The sequence below is a fragment of the Sminthopsis crassicaudata genome, chromosome 1 (genome assembly GCF_048593235.1).
Source record: "Sminthopsis crassicaudata isolate SCR6 chromosome 1, ASM4859323v1, whole genome shotgun sequence".
NCBI lineage: Eukaryota > Metazoa > Chordata > Mammalia > Dasyuromorphia > Dasyuridae > Sminthopsis > Sminthopsis crassicaudata.
The window spans coordinates 619,889,386-619,901,056 of record NC_133617.1 but is presented as its reverse complement, the minus strand read 5'-3'; the positions used below and the strand labels follow the sequence as shown (position 1 = coordinate 619,901,056).

Sequence of the window (11,671 nt, the reverse complement as noted above, 5' to 3'; positions counted from 1 at the left end):
AAAGTCTATTGGGATTGCCTTGGATCACTGAACCACTGAGAAGAACCTAGTCTTTCATAGTTGATCATTACACATAATGCTGTTATTGTGATTTTGTATGTGTGTTAATGTATTCCTGATTCTGCTTGTTTCACTCAGCATCAGATTATATAAATCTTCCCAGGCCTTTCTAAAATCAGCTTGTTCATCATGTTTATAGAACAATAATTGTCAATAATTTCCTTCATATATCACAACTTATTCAGCCATTCCCCAATTGATGTGCATCTACTCATTTTCCAGTGCTTTACTATTAAAAAAAAAGAGCTATAACAGACAGTTTTCAACAGGTGGATTCATTACCTTCATTTATGATATCCTTGGGAGACAGACCCAGCAATGGCATTACTGGTTGAAAAGATATGAACAATTTTATAGCCCTTTGGGAATAGTTTCAAATTGCTCTCCAGAATAGTTGGATCATTTCACAACTCCACCAACAATTTTCCCACATCCTCTCCAACATCTATCATTATTTTTTCTTGGCATTTTAGCTAATGTGAGAGGTGTGAGGTGGTACCTAAGAGTCATTTGAATTTTAATTTCTCTAATCAATAGTGACTGAGAGAAGTTTTTCATATGACTATAGATGATTTTAATTTCATCACCCCAAAATTGTTCATGTTAGCACTTAAGTAAGAACCTAATATCTCATTATCTAATTAGCACTTAGTAAGAACCTAATAATTCCGCAATTGATAAATGAGCAAAGGATATGAACAGATGATTTTCAGATGAAGAAATTAAAACCATGTCTAGTCATATGAAAAGGTGCTCTAAATCACTATTGATCAAAAAAAAATGCAATTTAAGACAACTCTGATATACCACAATAAATCTCTCAGATTGGCTAAAATGACAGGAAAAGATAATGAAAATGTTGGAGGGAATGTGGGAAAACTGGGACATTGATACATTGTTGGTGGAACTGTGAATGGATCCAGCCATTCTGGAAAGCAATTTGAAACTATGCTCAAAAAAAGTTATCAAACTGTTCATACCCTTTATTCCACCAGTGTTTCTACTGGGCCTATATTCCTTTTTTTTAAAATTTAATTTTTATTTTATTTTATAATTATAACTTTTTTTTGACAGTACATATGCATGGGTAATTTTTTACAATATTATCCCTTGCACTTACTTCTATTCAGATTTTTTCCCTTCCTCCCCTAACCCCCTCCCCCAGATGGCAGGCAGTCTTATACATTATTACAGTATATTCTAGATACAATGTATGTGTGTAGAACAGAATTTCTTGTTGCACAGGAAGAATTGGATTCAGAAGGTAAAAATAACAGTTTACACTTATTTCCCAGTGTTCCTTCTCTGGGTGTAGCTGATTCTGTCCATCATTAATCAATTGGAATTGGATTAGCTCTTCTCTATGTTGAAGATATCCACTTCCATCAGCATACATCCTCATACAGTATCATTGTTGAAGTGTATAATGATCCCCTAGTTCTACTCGTTTCACTCAGCATCAGTTGATGTAAGTCTCTCCAAGCCTCTCTGTATTTCTCCTGTTGGTCATTTCTTACAGAACAATAATATTCCATAACATTCATATACCATAATTTACCCAACCATTCTCCAATTGATAGACATCCATTCATCTTCCAGCTTCTAGCCACTATGAAAAGGGCTGCCACAAACATTTTGGCACATACAGGTCCCTTTCCCTTCTTTAGTAATTCCTTGGGATATAAGCCCACTAGTAGTATGGCTGGGTCAAAGGGTATGCACAGTTTGATAACTTTTTGGGCATAATTCCAGATTGCTCTCCAGAATGGTTGGATTGTCACAACTCCACCAACAATGCATCAGTGTCCCAGTTTTCCCACAGCCCCTCCAACATTCATCATTATTTGTTCATGTCATCTTAGCCAATCTGACAGGTGTGTAATGATATCTCAGAGTTGTCTTAATTTGCATTTCTCTGATCAATAGTGATTTGGAACACTCTTTCATATGAGCGGAAATAGTTTTAATTTCATCATCTGAAAATTGTCTGTTCATATCCTTTGACCATTTATCAATTGGAGAATGGCTTGATTTCTTATAAATTAAAGTCAATTATCTGTATATTTTGGAGATGAGGCCTTTATCAGAACCTTTAACTGTAAAAATGTTTTCCCAATTTGTTACTTCCCTTCTAATCTTGTTTGCATTAGTTTTGTTTGTGCAGAAACTTTTTAATTTGGTGTAATCAAAATGTTCTATTTTGTGATCAGTAATGGTCTCTAGTTCTCCCTTGGACACAAACTCCTTCCTCCTCCACAAGTCTGAGAGGTAAACCATCCCATGTTCCTCCAATTTATTTATGATTTCGTTCTTTATGCCTAAATCTTGGACCCATTTTGATCTAATCTTAGTATGTGGTGTTAAATGGGGGTCCATGCCTAGTTTCTGCCATACTAATTTCCAGTTTTCCCAGCAGTTTTTGTCAAATAATGAATTCTTATCCCAAAATTTGGGATCTTTGGGTTTGTCAAACACTAGATTGCTATTTTTATTCACTATCTTGCCCTGTGAACCTAACCTATGCCACTGATCAACTAGTCTATTTCTTAGCCAATACCAAATGGTTTTGGTGACTGTTGCTTTATGATATAGTTCTAGATCAGGTACAGCTAGACCACCTTCACTTAATTTTTTTTTTCATTACTTCCCTTGAAATTCTCGACCTTTTGTTGTTCCATATGAATTCTGTTGTTATTTTTTCTAGGTTATTTAAAGAGTTTCTTGGAAGTCTGATTGGTATAGCACTAAATAAATAGATTAGTTTAGAGAGTATTGTCATCTTAATTATATTCGCTCGGCCTATCCAAGAGCATTGAATGTCTTTCCAATTATTTAAATCTGACTTTATTTTTGTGGCAAGTGTTTTGTAATTTTGCTCATATAATTCCTGACTCTCCTTTGGTAGATATATTCCCAAATACTTTATACTATCGACAGTTATTTTGAATGGAATTTCTCTTTATATCTCTTGCTGTTGGATTGTGTTGGTAATGTATAAAAATCTTGAGGATTTATGTGGATTTATTTTGTATCCTGCAACTTTGCTAAAATTCTGAATTATTTCTAATAGCTTTTTAGCGGAGTCTTTGGGGTTCTCTAAGTATACCATCATGCCATCTGCAAAAAGTGATAATTTGATTTCCTCATTTCCTACTCTAATTCCTTGAATCTCTTTCTTGGCTCTTATTGCCGAGGCTAGCATTTCTAGTATTGTATTGAATAGCTATGGTGATGCAACCTTGTTACACTCCTGATCTTACAGGGAAAGTGTCTAGTTTATCGCCATTACATATGATGTTTACTGAAGGTTTTAAATATATGCTCCTTATTATTTTAAGGAATAGTCCATTTATTCCTATACACTCAAGCGTTTTTTGGAAGGAATAAATGTTGGATTTTATCAAATGCTTTTCCTGCATCTATTGAGATGATCATATGGTTTTTATTAATTTGATTATTAATATAGTCAATTATACTAATAGTTTTCCTAATATTAAACCAGCCCTGCATTCCTGGCATAAATCCCACTTGGTCATAGTGTATTATCCTGGGGATGATTTTCTGAAGTCTTTTTGCTAATATCTTATTTAAGATTTTAGTATCAATATTCATTAAAGAAATTGGTCTATAGTTTTCTTTCTCAGTTTTCGATCTACCTGGTTTAGGTATCAGTACCATGTCTGTGTCATAGAAGGAATTTGGTAGGACTCCTTCAATCCCTATTTTTTCAAATAGTTTACATAGCATTGGAGTTAGTTGTTCTTTAAATGTTTGGTAGAATTCACATGTAAATCCATCTGGTCCTGGGGACTTTTTCTTAGGAAGTTGGTTAATAGCTTTGTCTATTTCTTTTTCTGAGATGGGACTATTTAGACTACTTACTTCTTCCTCTGTTAATCTGGGCAAGCTATATTTTTGAAGGTATTTTTCCATTTCATTTAAGTTATCGAATTTATTGGCATAAAGTTGAGCAAAGTAGCTCCTAACTATTGTTCTAATTTCCTCTTCATTAGTGGTGAGTTCACCCTTTTCATTTTCAAGACTAACAATTTGCTTTTTCTCTTTCCTTTTTTTTAATCAGGTTTACTAAGGGTTTGTCTATTTTGTTGGTTTTTTCATAGAACCAACTCTTAGTTTTATTAATTAATTCAATAGTTTTTTTTACTTTCAATTTTATTAATCTCACCTTTTATTTTTTGAATTTCAAGTTTTGTGTTTGTCTGGGGGTTTTTAATTTGTTCCTTTTCTAGCAATTTTAGTTGTAAGCCCAATTCGTTGGCCCTCTCTTTCTCTATTTTATGCAAGTAGGCCTGTAGAGATATAAAACTTCCCCTTATTACTGCTTTGGCTGTATCCCACACATTTTGGTATGATGTCTCATTATTGTCATTTTCTTGGGTGAAGTTATTAATTATGTCTATGATTTGCTGTTTTACCCAATCATTCTTTAGTATAAGATTATTTAGTTTCCAGTTATTTTTTGGTCTATTTTCCCCTGGCTTTTTATTAAATGTAATTTTGATTGCATTGTGGTCTGAAAAGGATGCATTTACTATTTCTGCCTTACTGCATTTGATTTTGAGGTTTTTATGCCCTAGTATATGAACAATTTTTGTATAGGTTCCATGAACTGCTGAGAAGAAAGTATATTCCTTTCTGTCTCCATTTAGCTTCTGCCAAAGATCTATCATATCAAACTTTTCTAGTATTCTATTTACCTCTTTGACTTCTTTCTTATTTATTTTGTGGTTTGATTTATCTAATTCTGAGAGTGCAAGGTTGAGATCTCCCACTATTATAGTTTTGCTATCTATTTCCTCTTGCAGCTCTCTTAATTTCTCTTTTAAGAATTTAGATGCTGCACCACTTGGTGCATATATGTTTAATATTGTTACTGTTTCATTATTGATGCTGCCCTTTAGCAGGATATAATGCCCTTCCTTATCTCTTTTAATTAGATCAATTTTTGTTTTTGCTTGATCTGAGATGAGGATGGCTACTCCTGCTTTTTTGGTTTTGCCTGAAGCATAATAGATTCTGCTCCACCCTTTCACTTTTAGTTTGAATGTCTCACCCTGTTTCAGGTGTGTTTCCTGTAAACAACATAGAGTAGGATTCTGACTTTTAATCCAGTCTGCTAACTGCTTCCTCTTTATGAGGCAGTTTGCCCCATTTACATTTATGGTTAGAAGGACTAATTCTATATTGCTTGCCATCCTATTAACCCCTGCTTATGCTTTTCTCCTTTCCTTCCCTCTTACCTCCCTACCCAGTATTAAACTGGTGAACACCACTTGCTTTTCACAGCCCTCCCTTTTTAGGATCCCTCCCCCACCTTAAAGATCCTCCCCTTATTTTACTCCTTTTCCTCGAAATTTCTGTATTCCCTTCCCCTTAGCTTACTCCTTCCCTTTCACTTTTCAATGAAGTGGAAGAAGTTTCACCATAAATCGAATATGTCTATTGATACACACTATGTTCATCTCCCTCCTTTCTTTCTCTCAGATATAATAGGTTACCTTTGCCTCTTCATGAGATGTAGTACCACCACTTTACACTTTTTTATGATATAATCTCCTTTCCACCTCTAGTTTCTAAGACAAATTGTACATATGTTCTTTACATATTTTTTTGGCAGAAGTATAGTTTTCAAGATTTCTTTTTACCTTTTTAGAAATCTCTTGAGTTCTGTATTTGAAGATCAAACCTTTTATGTAGGTCTGGTTTTTTCATCAAAAATAGATGGAATTCATTTATTTCGTTAAATGTCCATCTTCTTCCCTGGAAAACGATGTTTGTTCTTGCTGGGTGAGTTATTCTTGGCGGCATACCAAGTTCCTTAGCCTTTCAGAATATCATGTTCCAGGCCCTGCGTTCTTTTAATGTGGATGCTGCTAGATCCTGGTTTATCTTTATTGTGGATCCTCCATATCTGAATTGCTTTTTTCTAGCAGCTTCCAATATCTTTTCCTTTGTCTGATGGTTCTTGAACTTGGCCACTATATTTCTTGGCGTTTTGATTTTAGGGTCCCTTTCAGTAGGTGATTGATGAATTTTTTCAATATCTATTTTACCCTCTGTTTCCACAACGTCTGGGCAGTTCTCTTTGATAATTTCCTCAAAAATGGTGTCCAAGCTCTTTTTTTCCTCACATTTTTCAGGGAGTCCGATTATTCTCAAATTGTCTCTCCTGGATCTGTTTTCCAGGTCTGTTGTCTTTCTAGTAAGGTACTTGACATTCTTTTCAATTGTTTCATTTCTCTGGTTTTGCTTGACTACCTCTTGGTTTCTCCTTGAGTCATTCATTTCTACTTGTTCCAGTCTAATTTTCAATGATGTATTTTCTTCACTCACTTTTTTTATATCTCTTTGTAATTGTCCAATTGAGTTTTTATCTTCTATGGATTTTTTTTCCATTTTATCCATTTTATTTTTTAGAGAGCTGTTTTCTTTTTCCAGCTCACTAATCCTGTTTTCCTTGGAATTGTTTACCTTTTCCAGCTCACTAAACTTGTTTCTCAATGATTTGTTTCCTTTATCCACTCTGTCTTTAAATGCGTGGAATGACTTCTCCAGGCTTTCTTGCCAAGCTTTCCTTTCCTTTTCCCATTTCTCTTCCAGCTCTCTTGTGAGAGCCTTTTTGATTTCCTCTATGAGATTCTTTTGCATTGAGGAGCAGCTCATATCCCTCTTAGGGGATTCATCTGGGGACAGTCTGTTTTTAGTCTCCTCATGTTTGAAATCTGTTCTCTCTCCATACAAAAGCTGTCAATGGTTAGAGCCCTTTTGAACTTTTTGTTCATTTTGTCAGAGTAGGAATGGAAGAAAACAAATTGACAAGAGGAACAATTGTTTTGTGGGGGATGGGGCTGGATGGTGTTAATGGGCTTCCTCTACAGACTGGGGGTAGGGCTGCAGAGAGCCACTAACAGAACAGCAATGACTGTACTGAGTCTGCGCTCTGAGGCTCTGAGAAAGTGCTGAGTCAGTCCAGGTGGGGGTTGGGGGTGGCCGGGTTCTGAGAGACGCTGGCTTTCTGGGGTTTTAATCTTCACCTCCGGTGTTTACACCCTCTCCACTGCTCCCAGCTTGCTGCCAAGACGGAGTATCCACACTGGGGTAAAAGCCTTTTCACAGATACGGCAGAAATCGTACCCCTCCCCCTCTGATCTGTGCTGTGTGAGCTGTCTGTCTCGCTCTGGCTTGCCTGCCCTCAGTCTGCGCCCAGTCTGATTGACCCTCCCCCGAGCAAACACAGACCTTTTCTGGTGACTTTCAAGGATGTCTTCTCTTGGTGATTATTTGTGGATTTCTTTCTGGGTCAAGCATTAAGTCTGAGGCTTGTCATGAAGTTAGTTCTGAGAGAAAATGAGGAACTCAAGCAGCTGTCTGCCTCCATGCCGCCATCTTCAGGCCTATATTCCAAAGAGATCTGAAAGAAAGAAAAGGAAGGACCCACATAAGCAAAAATGTGGCAGCCCTTTTCCTAGTGGCAAGAAACTGGAAACTGAGTGGATGTCCATCAGTTTGAGAATGGCTGAATGAGTTATGGTATATGAATGTTATGGACTGTTATTGTTCTATAAGAAACAATCAGCAGGATGATTTTAGGGAGGGCTGGAGAGACTTACATGATCTGATGCTTAGTGAAATGAGCAGAACTAAGAGATCATTGTACATGGCAACATCAATATTATAGAATGATCAATTCTAATGAATGTGACTCTTTCTAACAATGAAATAACTGATGTCAGTTCCAATGTCTTGAGGAGAGACATCTATACCCAGAGAGAGTACTATGAGAACTAAATATGGATCAAAACCTAACATTCTCATTGTTTTTGTTGTTGTTTACTTGCATTTTGCTTTCTTACTCATTTACTTTCCTTTGTGATCTGTTTTTTCTTGTGCATCAAGAGAATTATATAAATATTTTTACACATGTTGGTTTTAACATATTTTAACACATATAACATATATTGGATTGTTTGCCATCTAGAAGAGGGAGTGGGGGGAAAGAAGGAAAAAATCTGAAACACAAAGCTATGTAAGGGTCAATGTTGAAAAAGTATCCATGCATATGTTTTCAAAATGAAAAGCTTTAAAAATAAGTTAATAAAAACGTTATTTCCTCAATGTCTATTCTAATTCATTTAATTTTTTTTTTCTTTTCTTATTTCTAAAGCCAACATTTTTAGTACAGTATTGAATAATAGTGGTGATAATGGGCATTCTTGTTTCACCCCGTTCTTATTTAGAAAGTGTCTACCTTCCCTTCATTACAAGTCATGCTTGCTATTGGTTTTAGATAGATAGTTTATTATTTTAAGGAAAGCTCCCTTTATACCTATGTTCTCTAGGGTTTTCAATAGTAATGGGTGCTGTATTTTGTCAAAAACAAATCTTTTCCTGGATCTGTTAAGTATTTATTTCTTCTTCGGTTATTCTGGGCAATTTCTATTTTTTCTAAATATTCATACATTTTGATTAAACTGTCAGATTTGCTGCCATACAGTTAGGCAAAATATCTCCTAATTATTGCTTTAATTTCTTTTTCATTGGTGGTGAGGTTGATGAGGAAATCGCCAAACTCTGAAAAATCCTTGGACTCTGCCTCAGGGAGGGGACTCCAGCCTAAACACAAACAATTTCATCTTTGTTTTCTGGCTCAGTCCCCAAACCCATTGAATTCATTCAAATTCTAGCCCTGGCTGAAATCCAGCTGGGATTCCACCCATAGCCCCTTTATAAAAGAGACAAGCTGGAGCCCTCTCTTTGCAGAAGTCCCAAACATGGAAGCCTTACACTTGGCATGCCCAGGATCTCTGCCCACTGGAACCCTGGTTCCGGTGCCCTTTTATGTCTACCTTCAACTTTACTAACTAGACTTTACTTCCAAACCCCATAATAAACCTCTTTTGTCAATTTAGGATTTTGGGTCTGTAAATTATTTTACTACTACATAGTAGTAGTACCAGGCCTCATTTAACTCTGTATCCTTGCACCAAATCCAAAGGGGTTGCAGGGGAGCTCTATTTGACTCCCTGTACCCCAAACCTGCCATTAGACCTCAATTAAACCTAATTTCATTTATGTACCCTAATTCTAAACCTTATCAAGGTTACCTTTTCCATTTTTACAGCTGGTGATTTGCTTTTTCCCTTTCCTTTCTCTAATCAAATTAACCAAAAGTTATTTATTTTGTTTGTTTTTTCACAAAACCAATACTTAATTTTTATTAATCAGTTGAATAATTTTCTTGGCTTCAAATTTGTTAATCTCTCCTTTGAGTTTCAAAATTTCTATTTTGGTATTTAATTGGAGGTTTTTAATTTTTCTCTTTCTAGGATTTTTAGTTGCATTCTCAATTCATTAATCTATTTTTTTCTCTATTTTATCAATGTACCTATTTAGAAATATAAAATTTTCCCAAAGAGTTATTTTGGCTATGTCCCAAAGTTTTTGGTAGATTGTCTAATTATTGGCATTCTCTTGAATAAAATTATTGTCTCTGTGATTTGTTGTGTGACCCTCTTATTCTTTAGAATTAAGATTATTTAATTTTTAATTGATTTTAGTGTATCTTTCCTTGGTCCTTTATTGAAAATAATTTTTATTGCATCATGATCTGAAAAGGAATCATTTACCTATGTCTGTCTTTCTGCATTTAATTGTACAGTTTCTATGCCCTGATACATAGTCAATTTTTGCATAGGTGCCATATACTATAAAAAATGCATAATACTTTCTGTCTCTATTCAATTTTCTCCAGAAGTCTATCATATGTAAGATCCTATTAGCCTCCCTATTTTCTTTCTTGTTTATTTTGTAGCTAGATTTGTCTGATTGTGAGAGGGGAAGGTTGGGTACCCCACTAATATCATTTTGCTGTCTATTTCTTCCTGTAACTGACTTTGTATAGACTTTGTATGCTCCACTATTTGTTGCATATACATTTAGTATCTATAAAATTCATTATTTAAGGTATCTTTTATCAAGATGTTCTTTCCTTATCTCTTTTAATTAGATCTATTTTTACTTTTGCTTTATCTGATATCAGAACTACTATCTCTCCTTTTTTAACTTCACTTGAAGGATAATAAATTCTGCTCTACCTTTTTACCTTTATTTTGCATGTCTCTCTTTGTCAAATGTGTTTTTTGTAAACAAAATGTAGTAGTATTCTGTTTTTTAATCCACTTTCCTATTCACTTCTATTTTATGGGATAGCTCATCTCATTCACATTTACAGTTTTAATTACTAGCTGAATATTTTCCTCCATCCTATTTTCTCCTCTGCATTAATTTTGTTCTCTCTTTCCATTCTTTACCTCTTTAGTAGTGTTTTATTTTTTAACTCACCCTTCCCTCTACATTTTATCACCCTTCTTCTCCCTTCTCTTACCCCTTTCTCCCAGTGTTTCTGGCCTCCCTTTTCTTTCTCCTTTCTCCATTCATTATAGAATGAAATGAATTTTTATACCCAACTGAATGATTGTTAGTCCCTCTTAGAACCAAAATTGATGAGATCAAGTTTCATACAGTTCTCATCTCCCTTTTTTCCTTTGCCCCTATTGTAACAAATGTTTTGCACCTGTTCATGTGTACTAATTATCCAATTATACCTCCCTTTTCCTTTTTTTCCAGCACAAATCTTTTCCCACCCTTTAATGTCCTTTTCTTTGATATCATCACATCAGAGTACATTCACAATCACACCTTCCATCCATGTGATGCTCCCCTCTTTCTGCCCCAGTGACAAATAGAGTTCTCAAGTGTTACAGACATCATTTTCCTATCTAGGGATGTAAACAGTTTAACCTTTAAATAATACACACACACACACACACACACACACACACACACACACACACACACACACACACCCTGCATTTACCTTTATATGCTTCTCTTGAGTCTTGTGTTTGTAGATTAAATTTTCTGTTTACTCCTGGGTTTTTGTTTTTTGTTTTGTTTTTGTTTTTCCCAAGGGAAATGATTGTAAGGCTGTTATTTCATTGAAGATACATCACTTCCCCTGAAAGACGATGCTTACTCTCTCTGGGTAATAATTTTTTGGATATAATCCCTCCTTTGCTTTCTGTAATATGATCTTCCAGGCTCTTCAATCCTTTATTATAGAAGCTGCCAGGTTATGGGTTACCCTGACTTCTACTCCTTGATATTTGTCAGTTAGGCAGTATTTTCCCCTTGAGATTATAGTTCTGAAGTTTTGCAATTATGTTCCTTAGAGGTTTTCTGTGTGATCTTTCTGAAGGTGATCAATATATTCTTTCAGTGACTATTTCACCTCTGTTTCTAGAATATGTGGACAGTTTTCCTTAATAATCTCTTGAAGAATACTATGCAAACTTTTTAATCATGGCCTTCAGATAAACTAATAATTTTTTAAATTGTCTATTCTGGATTTATTTTCCAGGTAAGCTGTTTTTCTATTGAGATATTTTACATTTTCTTCCATTTTAATTCTTTTTATTTTGTTTCACTGATTCTTGTTGTCTCATAGAGTCATTAGCTTCCAGTTTCCTCATTCTAGTTTTTAATATGTGATTTTCTTCAGTTAGCTTTTGTATCTTTTTCCCCATAAATT

At 35.0% G+C, this 11,671-nt stretch overlaps 1 long non-coding RNA gene across 1 annotated transcript; it reads right to left on the bottom strand.

The window, feature by feature from the left end:
• Positions 1-7,091: 7,091 nt before the first annotated feature.
• On the bottom strand, positions 7,092-11,373 carry LOC141555556 (uncharacterized). The gene is made up of 2 exons (XR_012486254.1): positions 10,958-11,373; positions 7,092-7,492 (listed from the first exon to the last, which is right to left on the bottom strand). It is a non-coding gene; the product is annotated as an uncharacterized LOC141555556 (long non-coding RNA).
• Positions 11,374-11,671: the final 298 nt, after the last annotated feature.